Source organism: Pipistrellus kuhlii, unplaced genomic scaffold, assembly GCF_014108245.1.
Source record: "Pipistrellus kuhlii isolate mPipKuh1 unplaced genomic scaffold, mPipKuh1.p scaffold_m20_p_11, whole genome shotgun sequence".
Classification (NCBI taxonomy): domain Eukaryota; kingdom Metazoa; phylum Chordata; class Mammalia; order Chiroptera; family Vespertilionidae; genus Pipistrellus; species Pipistrellus kuhlii.
Genome location: NW_023425416.1, coordinates 24,902,480 through 24,930,334, shown reverse-complemented (window position 1 = coordinate 24,930,334; position 27,855 = coordinate 24,902,480). Strand labels below are relative to the sequence as shown.

The 27,855-nt window shown below is 45.1% G+C and overlaps 1 protein-coding gene across 1 annotated transcript in view; it reads right to left on the bottom strand.

Moving 5' to 3' along the window:
* Window positions 1-27,057, bottom strand: part of NMNAT3 (nicotinamide nucleotide adenylyltransferase 3) — a 72,582-nt gene extending 45,525 nt beyond the window's left edge. Inside the window, exon 1 of the mRNA XM_045579239.1 lies at window positions 26,814-27,057. The gene's annotated coding sequence lies outside the window, so the exon portion shown is untranslated. The remainder of the gene's footprint in view (window positions 1-26,813) is intronic.
* Between the last annotated feature and the right edge of the window lie 798 nt (window positions 27,058-27,855).

Below are 27,855 nucleotides of genomic sequence, written 5' to 3'. Positions count from 1 at the left end.
GTGAATGAACTTAACATTACTGACCTGTATACTAAAAAATGGTTAAGAGAGTAATTTTATGTTATATGTATTTTACCACAATTAAAATCTATATATACAAAAGCCTAAGCAACCATTCAACTGGTAGCTATGACAGGCACTGACTACCAGGAGGCAGACACTCAATGCACAGGCATGGAAACATGGAACAGACTGATGACTCCCAGAGGGAAGGGAAAGGGGGGGAGATTAACCAAAGATCTTATCTGCATACTAGAGGCCCGTTGCACTGTGGGGTCCCTTGGCCTGGCCTGTGGGGATCGGGCCAAACTGGCAATCCAACATCCCCAAGGGGCCCTGGATTGTGAGAGGGCACAGGCCAGGCTGAGGGGCCCCACCGGCGCACAAATCCGTGCACCAGGCCTCTAGCTTTAAAACAAAAGGTCTCCTTTGGTAAGCCTTCTCTGATGCTAGCCTCCACCTGCACTGTAATGTTCACCATCCTCTAGGCTCCTTGGTTTCTGTTCTTTCAGGATTATTTTGAGACTTACTTAGTTGTCCAAACCAAGGGAATCACAGAGAAATAGAATCAGAGCCCTGATTGAACTGTTCTCAAAGTCAATACCACCTGGAACATTTCAATGACCACGAACCAATAAATCGCCTTTTTATCATTAAACTAGTTTGAGTTGGTATCCTCTTACTTACAAACAAAATCATCCTAATTGGTAATACACTTTATCTGAAATACTAGAACACCAAGAATAAAGAAAAGATGCTAAAGACTTCTAGGGAATAAGAAAAAGAAAGCTCATAGGCAAAGGAATAAAACTAAGACTAGCATCTGACCTCTCATTTACAACATTAGATGCAAGAGATAATGAGCAGTGCCGCAACATTTCCAAGAGAAGATGACTATGAATTTGGAATTCTCTATATGGCTAGACTAGCATTCAAGTATGGAGATAGAATATATTTTTAGATATAAATGGACTCAAAGTTATCAGCCCAGAGCAGAACAGGAAAAAGTGGGCCTCTAAGAAAAAGGTGAATGCTGAGAGGTTGGGTAAACTGAGGTTACAGTGAAAACTTCTCTTCAAACTCTAACCAAAGTATATAAACATATATATATATTCTGATAAAAAATATAAATTAAAACGTGACTTTATTTTAACCCCTTGAAGGAATATGAGAAAAGAAAATTCATTTGACCTTGATATTAGGAATTTCCCTTTGAGTGGTCCAGGGCTACTTGACCCCAGAGTGAACATTTCTGTGTTAATATGATTTAAATGCTATTTGATGATGTTAAACTTTTACTGTTAATCTAGTAAAAGGCACAGAATGCTTAACTGTGAAATAGATTTTTTAAAAAAAGGCAATTTAAGAATATAGCTACCAGAAAAGAAGTAGTTGGAAAAAGAATGATGAGTCTCAATACTCATGAAGAGTCTAAATACTGATCCCAGTTTATGAACAGGGAAGAAATTTGGTTATGATATATATGGGGAAATAGTACATTAAAGATGGGGCATTAACTTTTCTCACATAATATGAAGCTGGAAGGTAGGCAGCTCAGGGATAGTGCAGAAGTTCTGATACAATCAACACTGAAGAAACCCTCTTGATTTTTCTGTCATTCTTGGAATATGCCTTCTACCTACCTCAAGGTTCTCTCATGGTCACATGATGGCTGCTGCAGCTCCAGCCATTTTATCTGTGCTCCAGGTAAGACGGAACAAGAGGGGAGAAGGGCAAGAGAGTCCTTCTTGCTGAATTAGCCCCTTTGTAAAAGTGTTTTCCTGAAGCCCCACCCCACAACTTCTGCTTACACCTCACTGACCAGAACCTGGTGACATGATTGTCTTTGTCATAAGGAAAACTAAGAAGTGCAGTTTTTTTTAGATGACACATTGCTGCTTCCAACAAAAGTGGGTTTGTTTGTAAGAAAGAAGGGGGAATGGATATTAAAGAAGCAATTCACCATTGGTGATTCAAGAAACAGAAGTATATTATTTAAATAAAAAGGTAACCAACAAAGAACAATAGAACCATCAAAAATGAGAGGAAGGAGGAAGGGTTGAGTGCAGAGTATAAATGAGTTAAACCAGTTTTTCATAATGGAACTCAATGGCTACCTTATCAGAATACAATTTAGAGTTGTGTACTTAACCTCCAAAATAGTAAAACTAAAGAGACTACTTTTGGGAGGTAGGCAAAGGGGTAGAAATAGATCTGTAACTTTTTATTAAAAGCCCTCCTGAAACCAGCCACAGCCAGGGCTTTCTTTACTTCTTTCAACTGACTTATTACTTTTTTTTTTTAACTCTAGCTATTCACATTCAAGATCCTTTATGGGAAGACAGACTGGCAGGTACAGAACCTCTTCTGTTTCTGGTGGGGCAGGTCCCCCTAAGCTCCACCCTCTGTCTTAAGGAGAAGCCAACACCTCCTTGTGCTCATTACCCCAGCTGTTCCCATCTGCCTTTTGTGCAGGGGAGTACGTCTCTACCTGGCTGGTCTGCACTCTCAAATCGCTGTCGTAATGTCTCTATAATATGTTAACAGGCAGTGGCCAAAGGGAGTTCTGCTGAAATAGTCAGTAGTTTAGGCCATTTTGGACTAAATTCTAGAATGCACACAACAGTGCTGAGCGATGCAGTTTAATTTATGAGCATGCAGGTCTGCTGTGAAATTGGGAAATGGAAGTAGAAGACATTAGCATTCACATGGCAAGGGCAGGGCCACGTCCAAAACTGTAACAGGCCTTTCACAGGGGGGACTCTCTTTCAGACGCACTCTGCCAGTTGAACGCATGTCATGAACCCCATCCTTCTATTTTGATGACGCCAACCACCTGAGAGGGGGGTATGTGATTCTCTTGTTCTTATGCCCTTAATGTTGCCCAACACCCTCCATTGTTTTTCAGAGTAGAACAGTTGTGTTCACATCTAAAATGAATTTCATGGTTTGGATGTGGTTTGATCTTAGAACAGATGGCCTCTCAACTTTCTTCTAGCTAGGCATGCAAACGATGAAATAGCTAAGTATTTCCAAGTTAAAAAGGGAAGACAGACACGCTTGTAATTTAACTCATAGCAGTTGTACACATGGTTCATGCCATGTAGTCTCCAGTTTTAGAAGTTCATCAGCCAGAGATTTCTGTCTGACCCTGATCTTCTAGTCCATTTTTTAATGCACAGAGTAAAAGAACATCTACTTCTGCCTTCCTTATGAATGAAAATACATTCTTCCAAAGAGTTCAATGGAAATATTAAGTGTGCCCCAGCAGTAAGTTAAAGTATATTGGAAAAAAGGTTGGAGAATAATGTTCCCCAAATATGTCAGGTTCGAATTCCTGGAACTGGTAGATGTCACCTTATTTGGAAAAAGGATCTTTACAGATGTGATTCAGTTAAGAATTTGATATGAGGAGATTTTCCTGGATTATCCAGAGGGCCTTAAAAGAAATCACATGTATCCCTACAGGAGGAAGGGAAAGGAATATTACACACACTCATATACATACACACATGAAGGCTATGTAATGATGGGACAGAGAGAAATTTGAAAACATTGTCCTTAAAGATTGGAGCGATGTAGCCACAAATCAAGGAATGCCAGCAGCTACCAGAAGCTGGATGAGGCAAAGAACAAATCCTTCCCAGAGCCTCTAAAGGGACTTTGGTTCAATGAGACTCATTTCAGTCTGTTGGCCTCGAGAATTCGAGAGAATACATTTATGTTGTTTTAAATGACCACCAGGTTTGTAGTAATTTGTTATAATAGGCTGGAAAACGAGTACCCACAGAGGTACTGGAAGGTAGGATTTGTTTGTACAAAATTCATACCTAACACGGATGAGTTCTTTTGGTGGCATTTAGCAGAATTCAACTTCTTGCCTCCAGTAGGTGGGGCATGAGAGGGTTGAACACAGGACAGTCAGGCCCAGGAAGCACAGGTTAAGAAGAGCAGGCTGCCGCACTTCTGGGTCCTTGGGAACAGCTCTGAGCAACGTCCCCTCCTGAAGAAGGGGGCTGAGTGCATGAAGAAAACATGGCTAGTTCTTAAAGCAATTATCTGAATAGATAAGAAACTTTGCATAATTTAACCTCATAGCTCAGATAGAGCTGAATAAGTGTGTGTGTGTGTGTGTGTGTGTGTGTGTGTGTGTGTGTGTTGGGAGAACACGTCTTTAAACAAATGCAGTGTAATTATTAATAAACATGGCCAGATGCCTGCAAGCATATGGTACCAGGCTGTTCTCTGAAGGTTTATCTATAATAGTGAAACATTTAGAGGCCCCAAATGTCTAGTGCCAACAGGGGAATGGTTAAATCCTATATAATATTAAGCAGCTAATAAAAAGCTATGTATTGACATCAGAGGTTATTAATGAGGTTAAGTGTCTCTCCTATAGGTATGAGGGTTTAAAAAAAAAAAAGCAAGTTGCAGACAGTTTTACAGCTATTATCTCATTTTGGTTAAAAACACTATATATGTTGTTGTGCTATAAAAGAAACAATCTATAACACATGCACCTATATACCGATGTGCATACATCGATTGGGTGGGTACACATTGCACAGTAAGTCATTACCTCTAAGGAAAGGGAGGCTGTTGGGGGAACAGACTCAAACTTTCTACTTTATACAAATACATTTCCCCCCTCTCAGTGGGGACTCTTTTTTGTACAAAGGAGAATATGCAATGAAGACACACCATAAGAACCTTGTCCAGTGAGGTGTCTGGTAAGTCGTGGAGACCCTCAGTAACTCTGTGCCTGACGAAGCTGTGCAGCAGGTGGTTACTTCAGAAAGTGGCTGTGGCCTCCGGAGCTTGCTTGGGAGCCAGCTCATGTCGAAGGCTACAGGCAACAACCTTGGCTTTTACACTAACCTCCCTAATGGTGCTGCCATTTTTTTTTTGAAAAAAAAAATAAAAAGAAAGAGAAAAGCACCCAGCAGACCAAAATCCCAGGCAAGTGTGTCCTGTCTGTCCTCTAGGCATGGGGCACCAACTCAGCGGAAGCCAAGAGGAATCTGTCTTTTGAACGCTTTCTGCTGAGAAATTCTACATGAGAATGTTTATAAAGATTGTTTGCCCCCTGGAAGGGTGGTTTTCTCACCAGATGAGCAGACATTTCCTGTGCTCAGGACAGAACACAGCCCTCCCTATGTTGGTGAGCTGCCCAGCAAGGTAGGAGGCTCTGTGCCTTGGGAAAGGACTCTCCTAGCCTCCCTCTTTGGAGTACCCCCAAGTACACCCCAACTATGCTCCAGCACATATGAAAGCAGAGCTCTGGGATGAAAAGAGCTCCCCAGTTACTAGCCCAGTGGAAATGCTGTTTTGGATTCATGTACAGCCAGGCTGATCAATTGTCGACCAAAAAGGTGTTATTACAGCTAGGGAAATATGCATTGAACTCACACTGTTCAATTCAGAGGCGCTGAAAGATGAATGGGAGTGTGGCTCAGGACCCGAAAGCAAAGATGAGATTTCTGGACAAGAAGCTACGAGCACAATTTCCTTTTGGATAAAAGCAGGGGTGTGCGTCGCTCCCGTCTCAAACACACGCTTACATGAATGCATTGCTCTGAAGACGACGGGTCTCTCCAAACACTTCTTAAGTGATGGCTCTTAGTGAAATTACTGCTTTTTGCAGAATGAAAAGAACCAATCCTCTCTCCCGCCTATATAATCTGAAGTGCTTCTTTTTAAAAGTACATTTCTCTAAGACTTGCTGCAAATCTTTAAAAGTCATGACATTTTATGATTCCTTAATACAAATTTCAAGAGAGACTTTCATCTCGTGTATTTTAAAGAAATTGCCACAAAAACAAAGTTTGGGAGCTGGGTTTTTCCTCAAGCTGGAACTGCTGTATGTAGAAGGCTTGTGTTTAAATCAAAGCATCTGCTGCTCTCATTTGCAGAATGTTCAGATCCAATCCAAAGCCCCCATTTTATAGTTGAGGAAACTGAGAACCAGAGAGGGAAAGTTGGTTACCCAAGGTCACACAGGAAGGTACAGCTAGAATAAAAACTCAGACGGAGACTTCTATCGCACCGTGACAACACCTTATAAACCAAGCTCTTTGGTTATGGAAGATTTTTAAGTTTTACCCAAGGAATGCATCATGACACAACCCTTGTCCTCAGGCCTAATGAGACCGGCACAAATGCAGAAGACCCCTTTTGTGCAGGTAATAAATTCAGAGAAACATAAGGTTAGGAAGGACCTAAGCAGGGGTCCTCAAACTTTTTAAAGTGGGGGCCAGATCACGGTCCCTCAGAGAGCTGGAGGGCTGGACTATATGAACTACTAATTCCTACTGTAACACCTCGGCTGCGCTCACTGCCCAAAAAACCTGGCGGGCCGGATCAGCCTCCTCTGCAGGCCGCATGTGGCCCGCGGGCCGTAGTTTGAAGACGCCTGAGAGTGATTCTCTACTCCACCTCCTTTCCTTGAGGCAGAAGTCACTGACACCATGCTATGGGAAAAGTAGTTATCTTATTTCTAAAACCCTTCAGGGAAGATTTCATAGCTTACAAAAAGGAATACCTGATTTCTCAACAGTAGGATCCAAGAAATAACCATAAAAAACCATTGCACTGTCTTTCACCTAAAAATATAAAAATTTCCTCATCCCAATACCTCAGAAGTGATTCCTTAAAATCACCTCCTTAGTCCAACATGGACATTTCTACTCGAAAAGGAAAACATTTTGGAAAGAAAGAGTATGGAGTTGTTGTGAAAGCTTAACTATGATTTTTGTAAGAATCTGTTAAGAATGTGGAAGACTCATTCGGGCCTGTTTATATGAAGAACTTTGACAGAAATGATATTTCAAGACATAAAGCATGTGTAACATAAAAACTCCCAAGTTAAAAACTAGACAATGGCTCCTGCCAGATGGCTTCATCTCTAAGTTTTATAAAAAGTCCTGCTTTTTCTTTTTTCTTTTTTTCCCCCCAAAGCAGTTTTTGTAGTAGGTGTTGGCTAGAGAATGTACATTTCTAAGTAATCTGAAGGGGGATTCCATGATTCCACACACATTCATGCCAAATGATTCAAAGGCCAGAGGTAGTTCTGAGAGGAGGAAGTCTAACATCCGTGATAGTAAGAGAGGGGAAGCTCTTAATGTGCAGCACTTTAGCTGAAGATGATACCGCTGACCCACTGCCAATGGCTTGGAACTGCTTTTCCATCTGTGATGAGATGAAAAGCTCCTGAGAATCAAGGGCTGCTTCCCAGCGGCAGCTGCTGGAGGTGGGGTGGCCCACATCTGTGGCAAGTGCAGGGTGCCTGTGCGAGGAGCTGACAGGTCTGAGGGCAGGGTGGACACCAGAGTCTTGGCCTCAGGGTTCTGAGCAAGGGTATAAAATGGCCTCTTTAATTCCCCCTTTTCCACCCCCATCCCTCCTTTTAAGAGCTTCTGCAGCCATGGTTCAGTGCTTCTGTTCCAGCCATTTCTCCTCTGCTGTTCCAGGCAAGGGTTTCTCTGAATGCCCCCACCACCTTCCCCCGATGTTCAGGAATCTTCCAAGCACTGACTGGTGCTGTACCTGGGGCCCACTCCTTGACCAGTGTCCAGCACTCATCCTCAGGCCTGAAGGGAAAGGTCTAGCTCAGTTCTCACCGAGAACCCGGAAGCCCAGGCTGGAGGTGATGCTGGGAGGGCACCATGCCGGGGAAGACTCTTGCACCCCGGGGTCTGCCCTGAGCCAGCCGGTGACCAGGCCAGGTGTGGGTCCCAGAGGAGGTTCAGCAGCATCTCAGCCTGGTGGAAGAGCCAGATGAGTCCTAGCCATAATCCAGTTTAGTGTGGGTACCCGGAAAATGCAAGGTGCCCAGAAATGAGGCCACATGGCTCTGAGCACATGAGGCGAGGGTAAGTGGTAGAGCTAGCATGTAACGGATCATATCATTACTAACCATTTATGGGACACTGCTGCTGTTTCATATTATTTTGATTAGATGTTATCATTCCCCTTTTGCAGATGAAGACACTGAGGCTGAGAGAAGTGAACTAATTTGTTCAAGGTTCCACAGGAGTGAGCTCAGTTTGACTCCACACTCCTGGCTTCCTCTCAAGCTGTCTCCCAACACTTGGGCATGAACAAGGCAACAACAGCACTTCTCAATTCTGCATGGACCTGTGAGCACATGGTTGGGGGACTTTGCAGCCAGTTTTCCCAGGTCCCCAATAGCAAACTGTTTAAGTGGAACTGCAAAATTCTCAAAACTAAATTAAATTCACTTTAATTTTGAGAGCAAAGCAAACAGATGCCCTGCAGCTTTTTTTCCTAAGAAAGGGGATGGAGTTCCAATAAACTGCCTTCACTTCCCTCCCTTGAGAGAGGTTGGGGATCACTGTATAACCAAATGCAGCTCTGTGCTCAGAGAGCAAACAGCTTTAGCTGAAACTTTAGAAGTTAAAAATAAAATGAAAAGAAAAGAAAAAGAAAAACCTCAGCTTGAACCAGGGAAATGCACATTCACTCAAGACAGGATTTAAAAAACACTTGAAATACAAAATGGGTTTCATGATAAGCTTCTTACCCCTATTTTACTGAAACAATGGGAGTTAAAATGTTAAGGAAACAAAAGGATACAGGGAAAAAAAATGCCAGATATTCCAGTTTAAGGAATCAATGCTTCATAAATGTCACCGTATTGCATCATTTTCTGCGTCTAGTTAATTTTATAAATATACTTATACTTAGATAAAAAGGTCCCTAAGAGGTCACCCTGAAAATAAAATGAGGCTCAGAGATATGTTTTCTTTAATCCTCACCTGAGGATCTGTTTATTGATTTTTTTTAAAAAAAATTTTTTTTAGAGAAAGAGAGAAAAACATTGATTGGTCTGCCTCCCTTATGCACCTTGACTATGGATTGAACCCACAACTTAGGCATATGCCCTGACCTAGAATTGAACCCACAACCCTTAGGTGTATGGGACAATGTTCTAACCAATTGAGCTACACTGGCCAGGGCTCGGAAATGTTTTTGAAAATCCAATGCAAAAACTCACAATGTGTCATTGAATAATGCCAATGTTAAGTGATACTATTAAATCCTCATAATTTAAAAAACCTTTAATTAAAAAATAATAAACTATAAAATGTTTTTTGAGTTGAAGCTATCATTTTCTGAGCAATCAAACAGATAATTTAGCAGTAGTTTCTCAGTTATTGTTTCTCTGGATTATAATCCTGTGTGTAGTAAGAAAAGCCTACATTTGAGATCCCAAACCCTATCTCCTTCCATATCCATATCCCGTGAGTCTTCCCTTTGGCCTGAACTCTCCCTCCACTCCTTTCCTAGCCCCCACTTCCTAAGGTGAGTTTCTGGCCTCTGTCCAGGGCCTAGCATGCTGGCTCCAACATGTTTATTCTTAGATTCCTGGCCTTCAACCTGGTCCATAGAAGGTGCTTAATAATGGCTTGCTAAATAGATGATGCAGGTTTCTGGCCAGGAACTACTTGCCTCCTTTCTTTCCTTGGGTTCTTTTCTCCATGTGGAATGCCCCATTCCCCCAGTGTATTCATACCACCTGTTCCAACTTTCCATAAATGAGCAGCACCACCATCCAGTCAGTTGTGTGTGAGTGATCTGGCCCCCTTTCTTTTCCTCCCCCTGTTCCCCCAATTCATCCATCACTGAATCCTGTAGACGCCACCTCCTGGGTCTCTCCCTGAACTCCCTTCCTCTCCACCACCTCTACAACACTGGATTTCCCCACATCTATGGGGTCACTGCTTGGCCTGCTCCCCACTCCCCTTTCCAGCTTCTCCTGAACTCATTCTTCCCCTGCTTCTTTCTATCTTCACGCTGGAGTCAGCTTGTAGACAAGGCAGACCGGTGGTCTGTGATATGGATTTTGCTGGTTCCATAAGTCTCAACTCTTAGCAGTCACTTGGCACCTACCAGCTGAAGAAGTCCTCATACCCACCCTTGACTAGTTGCCAAAGCAGACTCAAATGGTTAAATCAGAGAATAACTAAAAAAAAGTCTTAGTGAATTCTAACTTTAAATTGAACCTACACAAATAGGTGATTTGACGCAGGCCAAGGCTTTGTTTTGGGAGTAGGGATTGAAGCTTTTACAAACCCCATCTGTCAGCAACATTCCCCTTTCTAGTTCCTTCTCAGTGGAAAAGGTATTTAGAGATGCACAAGAAGCAATGTGAAATAAAGCTATCAGACTGTCTGATTTCCCCTGCCTCTACCCCTGCCAATCTTTCATAGCCTTGTTCCTTCCCCAGCACCTAATGAGGACAGGGGTGGTGGCAGCCATTCTCACTTTATTAAAAAATATTTTCAAAGCATTCACTCATTCCTAAAACAAACAAACAAACAACAACAAAAACCAATAATCGTACTCTTTCCTTCAATACTCATAATTATTAGCTTATGGGATATTTAATAAAATTATATGGTTTATTAATAAGTACAGTTGGCATTTAACTGGAAACAAACACAACTGACTGTAAGTATGGAGCACAGGAGGGGGCTGGGCAGGAGACCTTGGGTGGGGAGTGGTGGGCAGACAGGCCTGCATGTGACTATATGTGTGTCCCGCTTCCTCACTCTATTATGAGCTCTGAACCAGAAGAGTCTGGCTCAGTTCACTGCTTTTATGATCTTTGTGTTGAGCATAGGACTGGGACATAATCTGTGTTTAGGAAATGCTGTCTGCATGGAGGAAGAAGCCTCCTCACAGACCAGCCCCATGCCAATTGCAGCTATTCCTCTAGCAAATCCAGCTTCCAAGATACCCCTTCCTCTCCCGACTTGGAGTCATTCATGGCCCAGTCACATAGTCAGCAACACGATCTAACTCAGATCCAGAGCATGACAGCATTTCAGGGCCAGATGCAAGGGACCAGATATGCTCCAGCTTCATGGCTTACAGGTCAGGAAGATGGAGACAGGATAAGAGATCCAGTCAGGGGCGCACAGCCCCTTGTGACCAGAGCTCCCCCTACCTGTCTCCTAGCTCAGGCTCCTGTGCTCTCTGGTCCCTGGTCCCAGGAGCTGGTAGAGCACACAGGGTCCCGCGATGGCACAGCCCCAGGTTAAGGATGGCTCTGGAACAGCTCCACTCTATGTGAGTGTCTCACAGGTGAGACCCTTTGGGCAGGAAGCCCACCTTCCTCCCCTCTCCCCAAAGCCTGGGACATGAGAACTACTAGATTAGCTGAAAAGTGAGCCTTTAGCAAGTTAGCCTGCAGATAAAAATAAAGTCAACCTCAAGCGAGGGGTATGATTTTAAAGTAAACGTTGCACCCCAAACGACCCATGAGGAACCCAGTGACTGGCAGACACAGAGAGCTGGCCACTGGGTTACAGAGTGAAGGAATAAGTAGAGATAAACCTGCTTCCTGGGCTTTGCAAACACTTAATTAATAACACTGACCTCCTTTTAATGATGAAAGCATTTGTTCTACAGTACTTCTGATAATATCACACAAATAAGATGCAAAGCAGTAAATCCATTATTGTCCTGATTATGGTACAGATGCATGCAGACTTTACGACAGGAGCAAAACCATGAAGTCTAGGCCAATTTTGCCTTTGAACAGAGATCTGGCCCACCTCACAGTCCGCCCCTTAGTTCATCACAAAAATGAACATGGATGCAGAGGATCCAAAGAGCCCAGCTGGGTAAGGAGTGTATTATGGGATGTATTTTATCAATGACTGTGATAATTATGCTTTTTAAAAGACAGACTTTAAAGCCCCTTCACGGCCATGAATGATTCCTTCATTCAGCAAACATCAACACCTACTAAGTGTCAGGCAGGAGTGGGCCAGGAACCACATTCCTGCCTACAGGGCACACCTGTCTGCACTAGCAGAAAGCAGATGGGCTAACCAATGTTCACAATCCAGTGTCGTTAGGAACTGGCATAAATGGGAACAGAGGGAGCCTGAGTACACAGAGGAGGCCCCAGCCCAGCGAGGCTGAGCGAGGAGTGTAAAGGGGGTATGGAAGGGTCCCTGCAGGAAGTAACGTAAGTTTTGCATTTCGGAGGATGGATAGGAGTTATGTAGGTAAATGAGCTGGGGAGAGAAAACAGCATTTGCAAAGCCTGCTAATGTGGAAGGCCAGGGGCATGTTGGGGATACGAGGGAGTGAACAGAATAACCAGGGTTATAGAGGGGATGACAAGGTTCTCCAGGGCCTGGGTGCCAAGGGCCCTGTGTTCTATGTTAAGGTTGAACTTGATCTTTAAAAATAAATAAATAAATAATAATAATAAATATATATATATACATATATATATATATATTATTGATTTCAGAGAGGAAGGGAGGGAGAGAGCAATAGAAACATCAATGATCAGAGAGAGTCATTGATTGGTTGCCTCCTGCACACCTCCTACTGGCGATGGAGTCTGGCAGGTGGGCATGTGCCCTTGACCGGAATCGAATCTGGAACCCTTCAGTCTGAAGGCTGGTGCTCTATCTACTGAGCCAAACTGGCTAGGGTTGAACTTGATCTTGACGGTGGTGGCTGGTTGGCCCCTGCATAGTTTTATGCAGGGGGGTGATCAATCCACAAGTGGTTAGCTGAGGGTCTCCTGAACAGTTGAGCAGCTCCCAGGGACACCTTCCTTTATTCAGTGCTCCTGAGGCAACAGTAACTTAAAAGCCTCATTAGCAGGCTGGTCTCCAACAAACAACCTAGCCTGCCTTCCCTTCCATAATCCCCTCTCTTTGAGGCCACAGGTACTTTAATCGCATTCTAATTTTAAGAAGTGATAAACATATGCTATGTTTCCATTTGCAAGTTTTTGATTATCGGCCAGGCATTGTAGCTGCAAATTACCCATTTCTATTATAATTATTTTTACTTCTCTAGATGAAGAAAGAAAAGAAGCACTTTTAAATTACTAAAGTGCTTGAGCTGCAGAGGGAGGGAAGAATTAAACACGGCTATATCTTCCACCAATGGCACTATAATAGTAAGAGTTTGCAAAATGAAATGCAAGCTTGTGGGCTGCGTTAGACCAGACCCGAACAGGAGCCTTTGCTCACCGCCATCATAAAACTCGGCCCAGACTGCAGCAAACAAGGGAAGAGCTTGGCTGGGGGCAGGATTGCTACTGTGAGGGGGTCTCACAAATGGCTCATTGAAAACCAGGCTGCTTTAGGTGACAGGCTTGTGCTCTTGGACTTTTTTTTCTTCTGCCTCTAGGAGAAAATTTTAAAGATGTAATAATGGTCGCTAACTCAGATGCATCCAAGCCTCTGAAATGTCTGGTAATATTATGACTGGAACTCCGCAAGGATCCAGCCAAGCTAACTGGCATCAAGGACCCCAAGACCCTGCACTTCCTGTCCTGGTAGGGACTGGCTGGGATGAGGGTGAGGAAGAGCCTTGGGAATGGATAGGAGGCTATGAATTCAGGCCACTAACTGAAGCGAAGAGGAGACTAGCAAGTGGAGATGCATGCATATTGGCAGCTTCATGGTGGGGTTGGTGTGCAGTGGGGTACCCTAGAGAGCCCACTACCAGGACACTCTTGCCCACTGCACCTGCCTAACCCCCATGATGGTAAACTCATGCCTTCACACCCCCACTTTCTCCTCACCATGTCCCTGGGCCCAGTGAGACACTGGGGTGGCATGTTCTGATGGTTGGGGAGTCTGGGAAGCTCCCTCTATTCCTCACCTGCTCACATCAGCCTTTCTGTGAGAGGGTCCAGATGGTTTTTGCAGGTCACAACTAACACAGCCTCTTCATAGCTTCACCTGGGTCTGGTTGCCAGGGCAACCCCACCATGGAACCTCCAGGACACAGCTCATGTGAAGGAAGGAGTGCTCTTGGCTATCTCCTCTGGCAGCAGGGCCAGCACCGGGCAGCCACAGTCCTCTCTCCCAAGACAGCAGCCTCCCTAATCCTATAAGGTAAAGGACATCCCATCACCCCCAAAATTTCCCTCATGTCCCTTGCTACTCCATCTCCCTGTCCCCTTCCCTCGAGCAACCACTGTTCTAAATTTTTCTACCACAGACTAGTTTTGCCTATTTTAGAACTTGAAATAGAATCATATATTTGGCTTTCACTCAGCAAATGGTCTGTGAGATTCGTCCAAGTGGTGTGTGCATTATTGCGTGTTCCTTTTCACTGCTGAGTAGTATTCCATTTTTTGGGGCAATATTACAGTTTATCTATTCTTCTATTGATTAATCCTTTCTTTAAAAAAAAAAAGTGAAGATCATCACCTAACCGAGGTTATTGTAATGAAGTCGATCTCACTTGTGGGGAGAAGATCATTCCTCTCAGAGTTAGCAGGACCCTGCCTGTTCTGCAGAGGGGATGAAGAACAGAAGTATATTCCATCACCTTTGCGGGGGGGTGGGGGGAGAAGAGCACAGTTCTAGAGTAGAGACCTCCAAAGTGTGATGAGATGCAAGATGAATCCAGGCCAGAACTTTAATAGTTGTTTTACATGTGTGTCCCATATCTGGCCTGTGAAATTAGTTTTCCTCCATGAAGGAGATAGTTTGCTTTTAAAATAAATTCATATGAAAAGCTTTACTTAAATAAATATTAAATATAGGGGGGTAAAGATATGGGGAAAATCGTGAGACTTGTATGTAGATGACAAAGGATTGGAAGACATTACCTAGATGGACGTTAAATTCACCCGGGAGCTTTAGGAACACCCATGCCTGGGTCCCACCTCCAGAGTCTCTCATATAATTGGCAGAGGTGTTATCTAGGCATCAACAGGTTTAAAAAGCTCCTCGGGTGACTCTAACATGCAGCTGGGGTGAAAAGAATGGTCTGGAACGCCACGTGTGGTCTCTGGGTTGGCTGTGTTAACATCACCTGGGCACTTGTTAGACAAGCAAATTCTCAAGCCCCACTGCAGACCCACTGAATTCGAGAGACAGGGGCTGGGGCCCAGTAATCTGAGTCTTCACAAAATCTCCAGGTGGGTCAGCTGGAGCTCAAGTTTGAGAACCGCTGATCAACGGGCAGGTGTGACAAGCCCTATAAGCAGCCTTTGTCCAGCTCCCAGAACTGAGGTTTGCACCATAATGGTATCCAGTCAAGATGAGCCCCTTCTGCCAGATATAGCCCCGAGAAGCCCTTCTCTTCCCTGAGACAGAGAGGGTGAGTAGAGGCCAGGTGGTGAGCAGCTGCTAACCAATTACAAAGGCAACGACACCCTAGAGTCCACTGTGTCTTAACCTCAATTAATCCACAAACAAGTTGATCACCCCCAGAAAATCCAGTGTTCACTATAATTTTATTTTTGCCATGATTTGTGATTATCACTGACCTCCTTCCACTCCATTATCCTTGTTAATTGAGAATTGACTATGCAGTTAAAATGAATGTTTCTTCCACTAACAGAGCTATACCAGATTCATCTTAAAGTCCCTCACAGCTCAAAAAATTCGATGAGTCTATGGATATATTGATCTAATACAATGAATTTCACCAAGAATTCATGAAATGACCACTCAGAGGTCACCTATTATACATTCACATGTCCAAAGGCTTATAGGAAAGAAATCGAAATTTAGTTGAAGAATAACATTGTATTTAGAGAGCTAAACCAGTGCTTGGGCAACTCTGACCTCTTGGTTGGCAGTGATGTCTGCTTTAAAAGATGCTCAGCACACAGTCTATAAATTTGGCGAAGTTCTTGGAAATATTGTGACGATAAGGTATGAACAAACACTCTGAGGGCTGCCCACCTTCATCAGCTGGCTATTTTGATAAGGAAAAGTGCAAAGAAAGAGGAGGCTAAAGGGAGATCAGGGGATCTGTTTATCTATTCCAAAGCGAAGGCTGAAAAATAAACTTTCATGTAAAACCCAAAAGATTACAGGACTTGGCAAGAAAAATCTGCTAGAGAATCTGCAGTGACAAATGGAATTCCTATTGATTAATATGTACCGTGAGAAGATGAGTGATAAAACACAACAGTCCTTTTCTTGTAGCATAACAGAGCAAAAGAATAATGCCACCATGAAGGAGTAAGCCTACCCGTGGATGGACAGTCACACACTGCAGGAAATCTCTCAGTGAACAGGCATCAAAAAAGACCCAGCTAGCTATCTCTTAGTTACTTGACTCAGGACTGACTATAAACAGCTAGACAAAAGCAAGAGTACACCTGGAGAGTCAGAATTAGGTCCAGGGCATGACTTCCTGCCCCTCTGAGGACTGCCCATTGGCTCCATCGTGCCCCTCCTCCTCTGCCCCAAGGCTGGCCCCGCCACTGTGGTCATTTATCTGTGGGTCCCAGAGTGTAGAGCTGTGTCTAATTCAGCCTAAGGCAGTGATGACTTTAAAATTAGACATCTTTTTATTATAAAAAATTACAAAATAGCCCCCAAATTAGAGAAAATAATATAGTGAACTGCTACCGAGAAGTTTGTAGGCAATCATTAACAACTTTCCATGTTATTTCATTTGCCCCCACCCCCAACCCCTGAAATAAAAGCAGATGTGGATGCCCCTACAAGGATCCCAGAAGCAAATGTGCCCCAACCCCATTTCACCAGGGGGCTCCATCATTCCCAGAAGTGCAGGAGGGCGGGGCATTTCCTCTGGAGACTTGGGGAACCTTGCTCCTACAGGCCCATGGAATGCAAACACAGCCCCAGCCCCTTCCAGTCAGTCTGTGGATGTGTCATGTCTCCCACTCGGTGACCAGTTTGGTGCAGAAGGCTGGACCTGGAGTCAGACAAACCTAGCTTGTAGTCCCAGTTCTGTCCCTTGAGCATGTAGCCTAACCTCGTGGAGTCTCTGTTTGCTCCTCTGCAATATGGGAAATAAGGCCTGCCTCAGAGGGATGTGGTGAATGCTGGCTCTGTCATAGGGCACCAAGCATAATGTCTGGGCCATAACAAGCTTAGTGAAGTTTAGCTGCTGACACTCAAGGTTAGAGTAATGATTTTTAAGACCATAAGGGCAGCCAAGGACATCAGGGTCAGTGAGGGCCAGGCAGAGAGAGGCCCTCCTACTAGATCTCTGGCAGCCCTTCCCCAACTCCCACTTCCTCCAGGTAGGAGGGCCTTGATAGGTAAGTGCTGAAGAACAGGAAGAGGACAGTCCATTCTGTGGACTAACAGGAAGAGGACAGTCCATTCTGTGGACTAACAGGAAGAGGATAGTCCATTCTGTGGACTAAGAGATAGAATGGTTCCCTTTGGCCACCAGGTGTCGTCTGCTGGCCTCCTACTAGCCCTGAATCTCACCTCAGAGTCCCTGACCTTGATTCTTCAGGCACCTGCCATCAGCTACTCTCCCTTTACTCTGGGTTAATGACCACCACTCCCCCAACATTGTCCACCATCAACATTACTGTTTACTAAGCATCAGTTATGTTTCAGGAGCTTTATTGGGTAATTTTCAGACATTATTTCCTGACTCCACACTCCAATATTTTGAGAAAGGGATGGTTATCCTCCTTTAGTTTCCTGTTGCTGCTGTAACAAATGATTCCACTTAGTAGCTTAAAAACACACACACATTTTATTATCTTACTAGAGGCCCGGTGCAGGACATTCATGCACTGGGGGGCAAGGGGGTCCTTCAGCCTAGCCCACGCTCTCTCGCTGTCCAAGACCCCTTGGGGAACATCTGACCGCCGACTTAGGCCCCTCCCTGGACAGGGCCTAAGTTGGCAGCCAGACATCCCCCAAGGGGTCCTTAGTGCTGCCGCCCATTTGTGAGCCTGGCTTCTGGCTGAGCGGTGCTCCCCCTAGGGGAGCTGACCTGCGTTGAGCGTCTGCCCCTTGGTGGTCAGTGTGCCTCATAGTGACCTGTCATTCCGCTGCTCAGTTGATTTGCATATTAGCCTTTTAGTGTATAGGATAGTTCTGGTGGTCAGAAGTCCAAAAAGAGTTTCACCAGGCTAAAATAGAGATGTTGGCAAGGCTATATTCCTTTCTGAGGCTCTAGAGGAGAATCCATTTCCTGTCTTTCCTGATTTCAGAGGTTGCCACTTTCCTTGGCTCATGCCCCTTTCCACCTTCCAAGGTGGTGCTTGTTCTGGCTCTGACCAGCCACAGTTAGTCCAGTCTCACTCACTGCGTTACTCTGCCTTTCCTGCCTTCTTCTTTCACTTATGAGGACCCTTGTGATTACATTGATCCTATCTGTATGATTCAAGATATTTTAAGGTCAGCTGATTAGCAACCTTAATTCCATCTGCAACCTAACAAAGCCACAAGAGGCACCATTCAGTGGGCTGCTGGATATTCCAGAGAGAGAATGGGTGATGGAGATGAGGATGTAGGATGAGGATGTGTTTATGTAAAGATGAGAGTTAAAAACCAGGGGTGGGGATGAAATGATCCAGGTGGAATGTACAAGGGGAGAAGTGAAGAATCCTGGGGATTCACCACTCAAAATGCTAACAGAGGGAAGGCAGCAGATAGGGATATCAAAGAAGAAACTACTAGGCTGGAAGAAGGAAAATCTAAGAAAGAAGGGTCAAGAGATGGGCATGATCCGAGGTATCACATCCTGCACCTGTGGCACAGAAGATATGGGAGATTTGGCAATGTGGAGGTCACAAGTGACCTACAGCAGAGCACTCTTCCTGAAGAGGTAAGAAAAAGCCCTCAATGTATTCCCATTAATTCAAAGTACTTCAACCAAACTTTGAGACCAAATAGCAAATAATTTTGGACTCCTTGCTTGACCTTCTGAGCAACATTTGAGGAAGAAAGGAGAAGACAAAATGTGCATGATAGAAGGAGAAAAGGGAGATAAATGTTGACTGAAAAACTACCATCTGCATAACAGAGAGGTGACAAAAGGCACAAGGTGGTCATACCCGCTGCTTCTTGAACTCATCTTTTTTTTTTTTTTTTTTTTTTTTAGAGAGACTGGGAAGGGTTCTTTTGTTGACCCTTCACAGCAATGACAAGAACAGGTAAGAAGGTGTGCTTGAGCACAGAGAACCTATTGGCTTCATCTGGTGAGCCCATGATGGATGGACTATCGTGGCTGAACGGTGCAATGGAAGATGCAGACTCAGGATGAGTGAGCGATGTATGCTGTGTGCACAGGACATGGGGACGGGGCCTGAACACCAGGAATTCACTCTCTTATTCCTTATGGAATGCATGTTGAACCAAAGGGAAATGGCTTCGTTGCTTCAAAACATCAGGATCATGAATTCTTTTTATACAAATTCTAAGATGCCCATACCTCAAAGCATATAAACTTCAGCCACTAAATCCTATTGAACTTGCTACGTGAGCAATTTTAAATCATTCTCAGAGTAAGTCCTTCATTTGTTGTGACAAATATTCTAATAGACTTCATAATAATAAATACATGGAAACTGTTTCTAGATTCTGCATTATGCCCCCAAACTCTTGTCATTATTCTTCCTCTGTGTAGAAAAAATCAAGCATCTAAAATGGATTGGGACCCACAAAATTATAGAGTGAATTAAGTTGAAATGTCAGCACAACCGTCTTGTACGCCTCAATTGTGAATAGATATTTTGATGAAGAGCTTACTAAATCTTTAATTGGAGATGGAGTGTTACTATATAAAGGCAATGACTACAAAGCATTTATCACTACAGAAATTGCCTAAAGCCATCACTACAGAAATTCTCTCCCATCCTCTGATATTAGTGTCAGTATGGTGAATCCAGTATTAATATTGAAACGTGGCACTGGATACAAATGAAGTTAAATGTTTTCTCCCAATGAATTTTTCTTTTAAGACCATCTTTAATGTGCTAGATAAATTAACAGAAAAAAGAAAAACCAAGCTACAACAATGGGAAAAACATTGCCACAATACAGATAAATCTTATTAGACATTCAGGACCTCTTTTAAAATGCTGGGTATCAAACTGCACAGATGCAGAGCACTAGAATTCTGCCACTTCAAATATTGGTGGTCCATCCCAATTCATAGGAAAAAGATATGGTACTATTTTTCTCATTTAAAGGTTTCTTCCCATAATTTTCATAAACTTTTGGGGTTGGTTAGTTCTTAATACAGTCTTCGATTTGGTATACATGGACCTCTGATTCAGCATTTGGTTATTTTCAGTTTATAATGTTCATGGTGTTTAGGGAAGAATGTCACAGCAGACATTGTCAGTGCTATGTCCTGACACTTGGGCCTCCCCACTTGAGAGAAACCAGCTTGATTTCCACGTGCCAGTGTCTGCATCCCTTTGCCCTGGTGCTCCCTGGAACCTGCCACAGTCCCGGAGAATTCATTCCCCCAGGACCAGTGCCCAGCCAATGAGGGACATCAGTGATGTGTACATAACCAGCCCCACAAAAGGCTAACTCTGAAAGGGTGTTCTATGCTGGCTGCCGGGGACTCCAAGCAGGTGCAGATTCCACTTGTCCACACTGGTGACCTGCTTGGTGGTGAATTCCTCTGGCTTATTTCCCTCCTTCTTGCTAGCACTTCCTGGGACCTCCTCCCAAACAAACCATGCAGACTTAAAGCCTTGACTCTAATAAAGACACATGCCATGATTTCTCAATGTTTGGCCAAATGAATGAGTTTGAGAACTGCTGTTTTGGAAATGCCCTTGGCGACACTCTAGGCAGCAGAGGATGACAGGTACAAGGGCTGACACAGGGAGAGATGTCATTAAGAATATACAAAGCAGGCCTGGCTGGTGTAGCTCATTGGTTGAGAGTCAACCTATGAACCAGGAGATCACTGTTTGATTCCTAGGCAGGGCACATACCTGGGTTGTGGGCTCGATCCCCAGTAGGGTACGTATAAGAGGCAACTGATCAATAATTGTCTCTCATCATTGATGAATGATGTGTCTATCTCTCTCTCCCCTTTCCCATCCTCTATGAAATCAATAAAAATTACATACAAACACACACTACACACACACACACACACACACACACATATATATATATGAATACACAAAGCAGACCCTGAGGTACTGAGTACCGAAGCCTGAGCAGGACAAGAAGCTGAGTAATGTGGGACTGGTCCAGGCAATTTCTGGCAGAGTGTGTGCGTCTCTGCATGTGTATGTGTATGTATTGGGGGCAGAGGTTGCTAAAACTTCACCAATGAGGCCCCAAAGGGAGCAAGGAGGAGAGAGGCTGGCAGAGGGATATGAGTTTGTAGGGCAGGAAAAGGGCAGCTGCCTTCTTCTTCTTAAGAAACCTGAGAACATGGGTCTACAGGGCCAGAGTGAGCACATCTGCAGGCCATTCAGCCAGTGGACCCGGAGTACAGGCCTCTACCAGAGACATGGAGGCAGGCTTCAGAAACTGTTGATTAAAAGACTTAGTCAGATTAAGGTCACAAAGGCCATGCCCTTGAAACTGCAAATAGAAGAAATATCATTAACTTGGCTTATTTGTGGGTCTTTTCAAAAAAAGTTTTGGGAGTAATAAAACAAAAGAGCAAGTTTGAAATATGTAAAAAAAAAAAAAAAAAGTTACGCACATTCTACTGTTCAAATGCAATTTTTGTCCTGTTTGAGGCTTCCCTCACAGACTGTCTTCCTGAATGCATTTTAATGTACTGGCATTCTGTTTACTGAGCATGTAACAACTTCCCACATTACCAATCTTCATATTTTAAAATACTGCACAATATTCCATCAACCCGGTATTCTGTACTTGGACTATCTTCCTTTACTGTATATTTAGGTCACTTCTAAGTTTTCACCTTTATAAAAACAATGCATCTTAATACAGTAGCTCTATTCACTTTTCAAATTATTTTCTTAAGACAGAATTCCTTAAGAAGCCAAAGGAAGCCCGTTTCCCTGAAACATGCAGCCCTCCTCCTTTTATAATCTGCGGCCCTGAGATTATTCACAAAATATAAAGTGGGTAACAGACACTGGCATCATTTTTTTCACAAAAACATTAAGGCAATAATAACCAAAAAGCATTATAAACGTTACATAAAAGAAGGCCTGATGTGAGAATTAAGAAGCAAAGCAGTCTTTGATACAAAATCTCTGATAGGATTCATGCCATAAACACCTATTTCTGATCTTTAAAGTGAACATTTGAAAGTCAATAATTTAAAGTTAGACTCCTATACTAATTCATATAATAGGCATTCTGTCCTAATGATCACCTGCTCATAGAGGAACATCTAGCCTTTTCAAGTTCGCTCTTTACTGGCCTGGTGTGATTACTTTACTGACACTGACCTTCAATCTCTCCAAATATGTAACATATTGGACCCGAATGGGGTTGGTTACATCACTTGTTTTCATCACTTTCCCCCCACCAAGTGCAAACCCATTTCAGCGAGCAGATTGGCTGCCAAGAGAGCTCTGATGGCTGTGGTTAGTATGCAATTAGGCTGACAGGCTTGGTCAGTCTTGCTCCATACTCCCCTCTTCTGAACGCTGTGACTAGGTGGGAAGGACAGGAATCAAGGTATTAAACCCCCACACATGTGCCTTTAATATGTGCCAACACTCCCACCTGGCTGTGTCCTACCTTGACAGTTCCTTTTATAAGAGGAAGCAAGGGAGGGAGTGCTGATGGGAGGGGGAAGGCGGGAAGAAAGATGGGCTCTCATTGAAAACCATCTTAGGAGCTCTGAAAAAGTCCAGGTTGACGAAGGACCCATTTACTCCTCAGAACCCATAGGCCTTGTGGGTTTCGGCACAGCGATGCCAGTTCCCTTGCTTTGCTTCAGGGAAGACGGCAGCTCATCTCTGGTAATGAGGCCTACATCTGAGACTGACTACTGGGGATCAAAGATGCCTTTTTGTCAACAGCTCTGGCCAAACAAATAAAATAACCCTCTAATAATACTCGGTCATGGAAAGAGAATGTTTCTTGGAGCTGTTTGGGTCACATCTTATTTAAAACCAGCCTTTTAGTGCTATTTTCTCCTTGTTCTCAGTGGAACTGAGTGGGCTTGAAGGCAGGTGTGCTGCTCCTCTGGAGGCTGCAGGTTGCTTACGAGGAAAGGTGCTGGAATGGCACAGCTCTGCATGCAGACAGGTGTTTCCACCCTCTGTCAGCGTTGCCCTCCTCTCCGCTCAAATGGCAGGTCACTAGCTACAACAGAATAAAACCTATGCTGACCCTGTGTGCCCAGAGGTATCAAAGAAGGAGAAAATAAACAGGTTCTCAGGGGGACCCTTGTCACTCAGAAGAGGGCTCCAGCACCCACTGTACCACAGCCACCCCCAGAGGAGGTCATTCCAGGGCCACTGGAGACGGGCATGCCTGGCAAGTTGCCCACTGGGACTATAGGAAGGCAGCAGCTCCAGGGATTCCGGCTTTAGGGACAACTCTGGCCAGAGGCAGGGATAGCAGGGAGGCAGACATGCAGATCAGATTTTCCCTGGGCATGTGGCCAGCTGCAAAAAGGGCTACTCCTGGGTAATAAGAGCAGGCAGCTCTCACTTCCAGAAGACACTGCCAACCTCATTGAAGGCACTTTCACCCAAAAACCCATCGCCGAGAACCTTAGGTTTCCCTGGAGCTGATTTCTCCAGGTCCGTCCTAGCAGCAGAATGCCTTTCCATTCCCAGTTCCTGGGTTGGCACTGTGGGTCCAGGTGCACGTGAGAGACGATGATGAGAGAACCACGAGGCCACCACCACGCAGTAATGCGCGGCTAAAACACTGGGGCTGGGGCTGCCATCCGGAGGCCTGCCCTGCAAAATGGGATCTGTCTGTCTTCACCAGGGAACTATGATAAACAAGCCAAGACAGACACTGGTCAGGACAAGCCACTTTATTTAAGAGCCTCGACAGCCTAAAGTGGTTTAACATAGGTGCATGAAAGATTTATCTGGATGGTAGAATATCTAAACTTGAGAGGCACATATGTTATAATTTTGCAGGTTTTTTTTTTTTTTTTTTTTTTTTCCTTTTTAAGATTTCCTTTTTAAGAGTCAAGCGCTTGGGGTAATGAATGAAATGCACATAATGTTGACTTCATTTCACACAACCTGTCTGGTTAGTGTCTGCCGAGAGCCTTTCCTTCCCAAATGGGATGGCGTTCAGAATCAAGACCCACCCATCGGTTTCTGTGGCCTTCTATCCCCGTGGAGAGCACTGGGAGGATTAATAAATATAACAGCAGCTATTACTGACTGAGCGCCTACTAACCCATGTGCTGTGCATTAAGACTAGCACTTCATGTACTTACATATGAGCATTACTCAATGCTCATAAAAGCCCTATGAGATAGGTACAGTGATTCCCATTGTACAGATGTCCAACATGAGCTTTCGAGAGCTTCTGTGACACACATGAGGCCGCACAGGTAATTTTATCTGACTCCAGAGCTGGGGTGTTCACCACTGAGCCACAACATAAATGAAAATGTTTGGCCCTTCGCAAGTGCTCAAAAAAACACTGGTTATCTTTTCCTATCTTCATATTCCTTTCTTTTAATAGCACAGTTAGATGGTTGCTTGCCCATTCATTCATTCATTCATTCATTCATTTTGGGCTCAGTATCCTGCTGGATTTAGAACTGACTGTAAGCTCCTAGACCAGTTTCAGGCAATTAACACATGAAGGTGAGGTTCAGCCTGGGGGTGGGTGTCAGAGGCAGCCCCTTACAGGAGACCCACACCCAGCTGTGGATTAGAGACACAACCAGAATCAGACACTTTTAGATCTTTTCCAAGCCTAGTTTTCTCCCATGACCTCGCTGTTTCCTTTGGCCTGGGCTTTTAGGCCTTCTGACAGTGTGGCTGCCGAGGAGGCCCTTTATCAGGCAGAACACTCCTTTCTCCACACAGGGCTGATGCTTTCTGGTAAAACCACTGCAACAGATAACCCAAGTCCCCTGCTAATCACCCGACACAGTCCCTCAGAGCTAACCCTCACCCCCACATCTTGCCCTCTGCCTGCCTCACTTCACCAGTTTTTGCCCACAATAAAGAGTGATGATAATAGCCGCACTAGTAACTGCCTACATATTGGGCACTGCTGTATGTATTTTAGATGCACTAACTCATTAGATCCCATAATAACCCTCTGAAGTAGGTACTATTGTTATTCCTATTTTAGTACATTTAGGGGAAGAGGGTAGATGTTAATATTTCTTTAGGGCAAACTATATGCCGAGCACTGTGTTCAGCTTGCACTGTGATACCCTTAGTGACCCGTGCAGGGTCGCTCACAGAGCTGGGAAGTAATGAACATGAAATTGAACCCACGTCTGTGACTGCCAAGCCTAGAGCTCCCTTTCTTCTCTCCCCGCCTGGCACTGACACCGTCTGCGAGGGAAAACAAAGATTACCCTCTCTCCCTCTCCCTCCAGCACCCTTCTGCTAATATCTACTTACAAACGGCACCCCCCACCTACAAACAGCACCTGACTCCTCTAAACTGTGCTCCCCTACTCTCTGAGCCTCCCAGCCACTTTTCATGGAGCAAATCCAGAGTCTACACCAACAGTGTCACAGAGTCAAAGAAGGAATTGGGATCATTCAAGCCAACAAAACACAGCAGGTGTTTCCTGAAGCCCAAATCTCTCTCCTAAATCCCTGGAGTTTTTTTTTTTTTTTAAGATCGAGATATTTGGACAGTTTTAGAGGGTGACACTACCAATAAAAGGCAGTTACTGGTGCTCAGTGGAGGAGGGTGAGCCTTATGTCCTAGGAAAGGGTGTGTGGGGTGTGTGTGTGTGTGTGTGTGTGTGTGTGTGTGATGTATCTGGCATTAACCGGTGAGTCTTTCTGGGAACTAGGTACCTGGCTGGAAGCAGAGGGGCTTCCCTGCGGGCTGGAACGGTGTGCCTCACCTGGCCCACCCCAGCTGAGCTCCAGGAGGTCAGGGCCCTGTCTGATTCCTCTTTCAATCCTGAAAGCCATTGTAACCGTGGGCACCAGTTGCTTGTGTCCAGAAGGAATGACCAAAGCAGTCATCGTTTTAGAGAACAGGCTGTTTGAGAGCCTCAGACAGGAAACAGGACTCAAGGAAAGGGGGTAGTTGTGGAGAGGGGTGGGGCAGGGGGGCGTGAGGCACACACTATTTATTAGGATCACCATCCTGCTCCATCCAGAAAAGTCCTCTCAAGCCCCTTAGAGTCGCCCTCCACCTTCAGGGAGTGGGAGGACTCCCATGACAGAGGAACCTCCTTTCCCCCCAGTTCTGTGCAGACCAGCCCCACCGACTCTCCTCTTCACTCAACTGGGTCACATTCTCCCCCGACAAAATGTGTTTGCTCTGCTGTCCACCCCGGAATCCTTTGCTTCCTCTGGAAGTTGGAAGCCAGGGTCCTCTGCAGATGGGGACCCCCGGTTGAAAGCTGTTGCAGCACCCTGGGAGCGCTTTCCATCTTCCCACCAGACTGGGAGCTCCACGCGCAAACTACGTTCCTTTGCCCACAGCTGTGTCCCCGTCACGTGGGCCAGCGGCGGGCCCTCTGGGGACACGGTCAGCGTTAGTGGGACCCTTCTGTGTATCGGCTAAGTCAGTGGTTGGCACACTGCAGCTCGTGAGCCACATGCGGCTCTTTGGCCCCGTGAGTGTGGCTCTTCCAAAAACTACCAAGGCCTGGGTGAGTCTATTTTGAAGAAGTGGCGTTAGAAGAAGTTTAAGTTTTTAAAAAACATGTATTAGCTCTCCATAGAAATGTCAATCGTTGCCCTGTTGGTATTCGGCTCTGTTGACTCATGAGTTTGCTGGGCTAAGTGCACGAGCGCTGACGGGGGGATTCGAACTCACGGGTCAAAACTACGGCAGTAACGGAGATCTGGCTGACAAGGCCGAGGCGGGACGCGCTGCGAGGCTCTGCACCCGCCGCCACCTGTCGCCCGGCGTCCCAGTCCGGGCGGGGGCCCCAAGGGCACAGGAGGGCGGGCTGACAGGGCGGCCGGGCGCGCTTACCTGCGTCCAGCGGCTCTTCAGGGAACTTCCGGGCCGGGACTTCAGAGGCCGAACCAGGGCAGTGCCCGAGGGGCCCGCCCCCACGCCCCCTCCGGGAGGGGACAGCCTGGGGCGCCCAGTGCAAAGGCCCTTCAGTAGGGCGACCCCCGGACGCGCCCGCGACGACCCCGCGCTGGGGGGGCGGGTCTCCAGCGGTCCTGACCCCGCGCTCCGGGGGCTCCCCCTGTGGGTGGGGTCACAGGAAACTCAGCTCTTCGCCCCGCCCCCTCCCTGAGACCGGAGCCCCGCCCCAAGCCCCGCCCACTAACCCCGCCCTCCCTGGAATCGGAGCCCCGCCCACTCCCCTGCCCTCACCCCCTGACAGTTGTGTAGCGTGGTGCGTGCTTTTATTTGCTTTTTATTTTCCTGTTTTGCATTGCTTTTTATATTCTTAGGTCATTTGGTTTTACTTTAATTTTTAAAGATCAAATTAAAAATATATATCAAAGTAATGCAAGAGCAGCACTTTTTTCTTTTTTTTTACAAAATGAAATGGCCTAAATGTTCCTAAAATGAAAACAAAAAAGGCCCCCCTCTCTCTCTTACTCCCCACACACAGCCCTTTATATCAGTCCCTCCATTTAGTTCTTCGGGTGGTCACCCCCAGTCGCTACAAAAATAAGCTTACATAGCGATATTTTGATTTATCCATTGACTTTCTGCCATGTTAGATGAGGATTTACTCTCTTACTGCGCCCTTGCCTCCCTTCTCCTGACAAATTTACACCTTCATTCCCAAGTCCTTGCCCGGGTGAGCTCTGAGATCTCAAACCAGGAGTGGATGAAGGTTTTTGGGGACATGAAGCTTATAGAATTACAGGGGAAAGGTAGAAAGAAAGGCTGTTTTAGAAAGCCCTACAGAATCGAGGCTAAGAAAAGCAATCACAACAAAATCCTGGGGTCTTGGAGATTTGAGTCTTTGTCCCCTGAGATCTTCTTAGGTAGTAATTTATTTCCTGAATCTGCCTCTTCCAATGTGGCCTGGCTTCCTCTGCTCACCCAG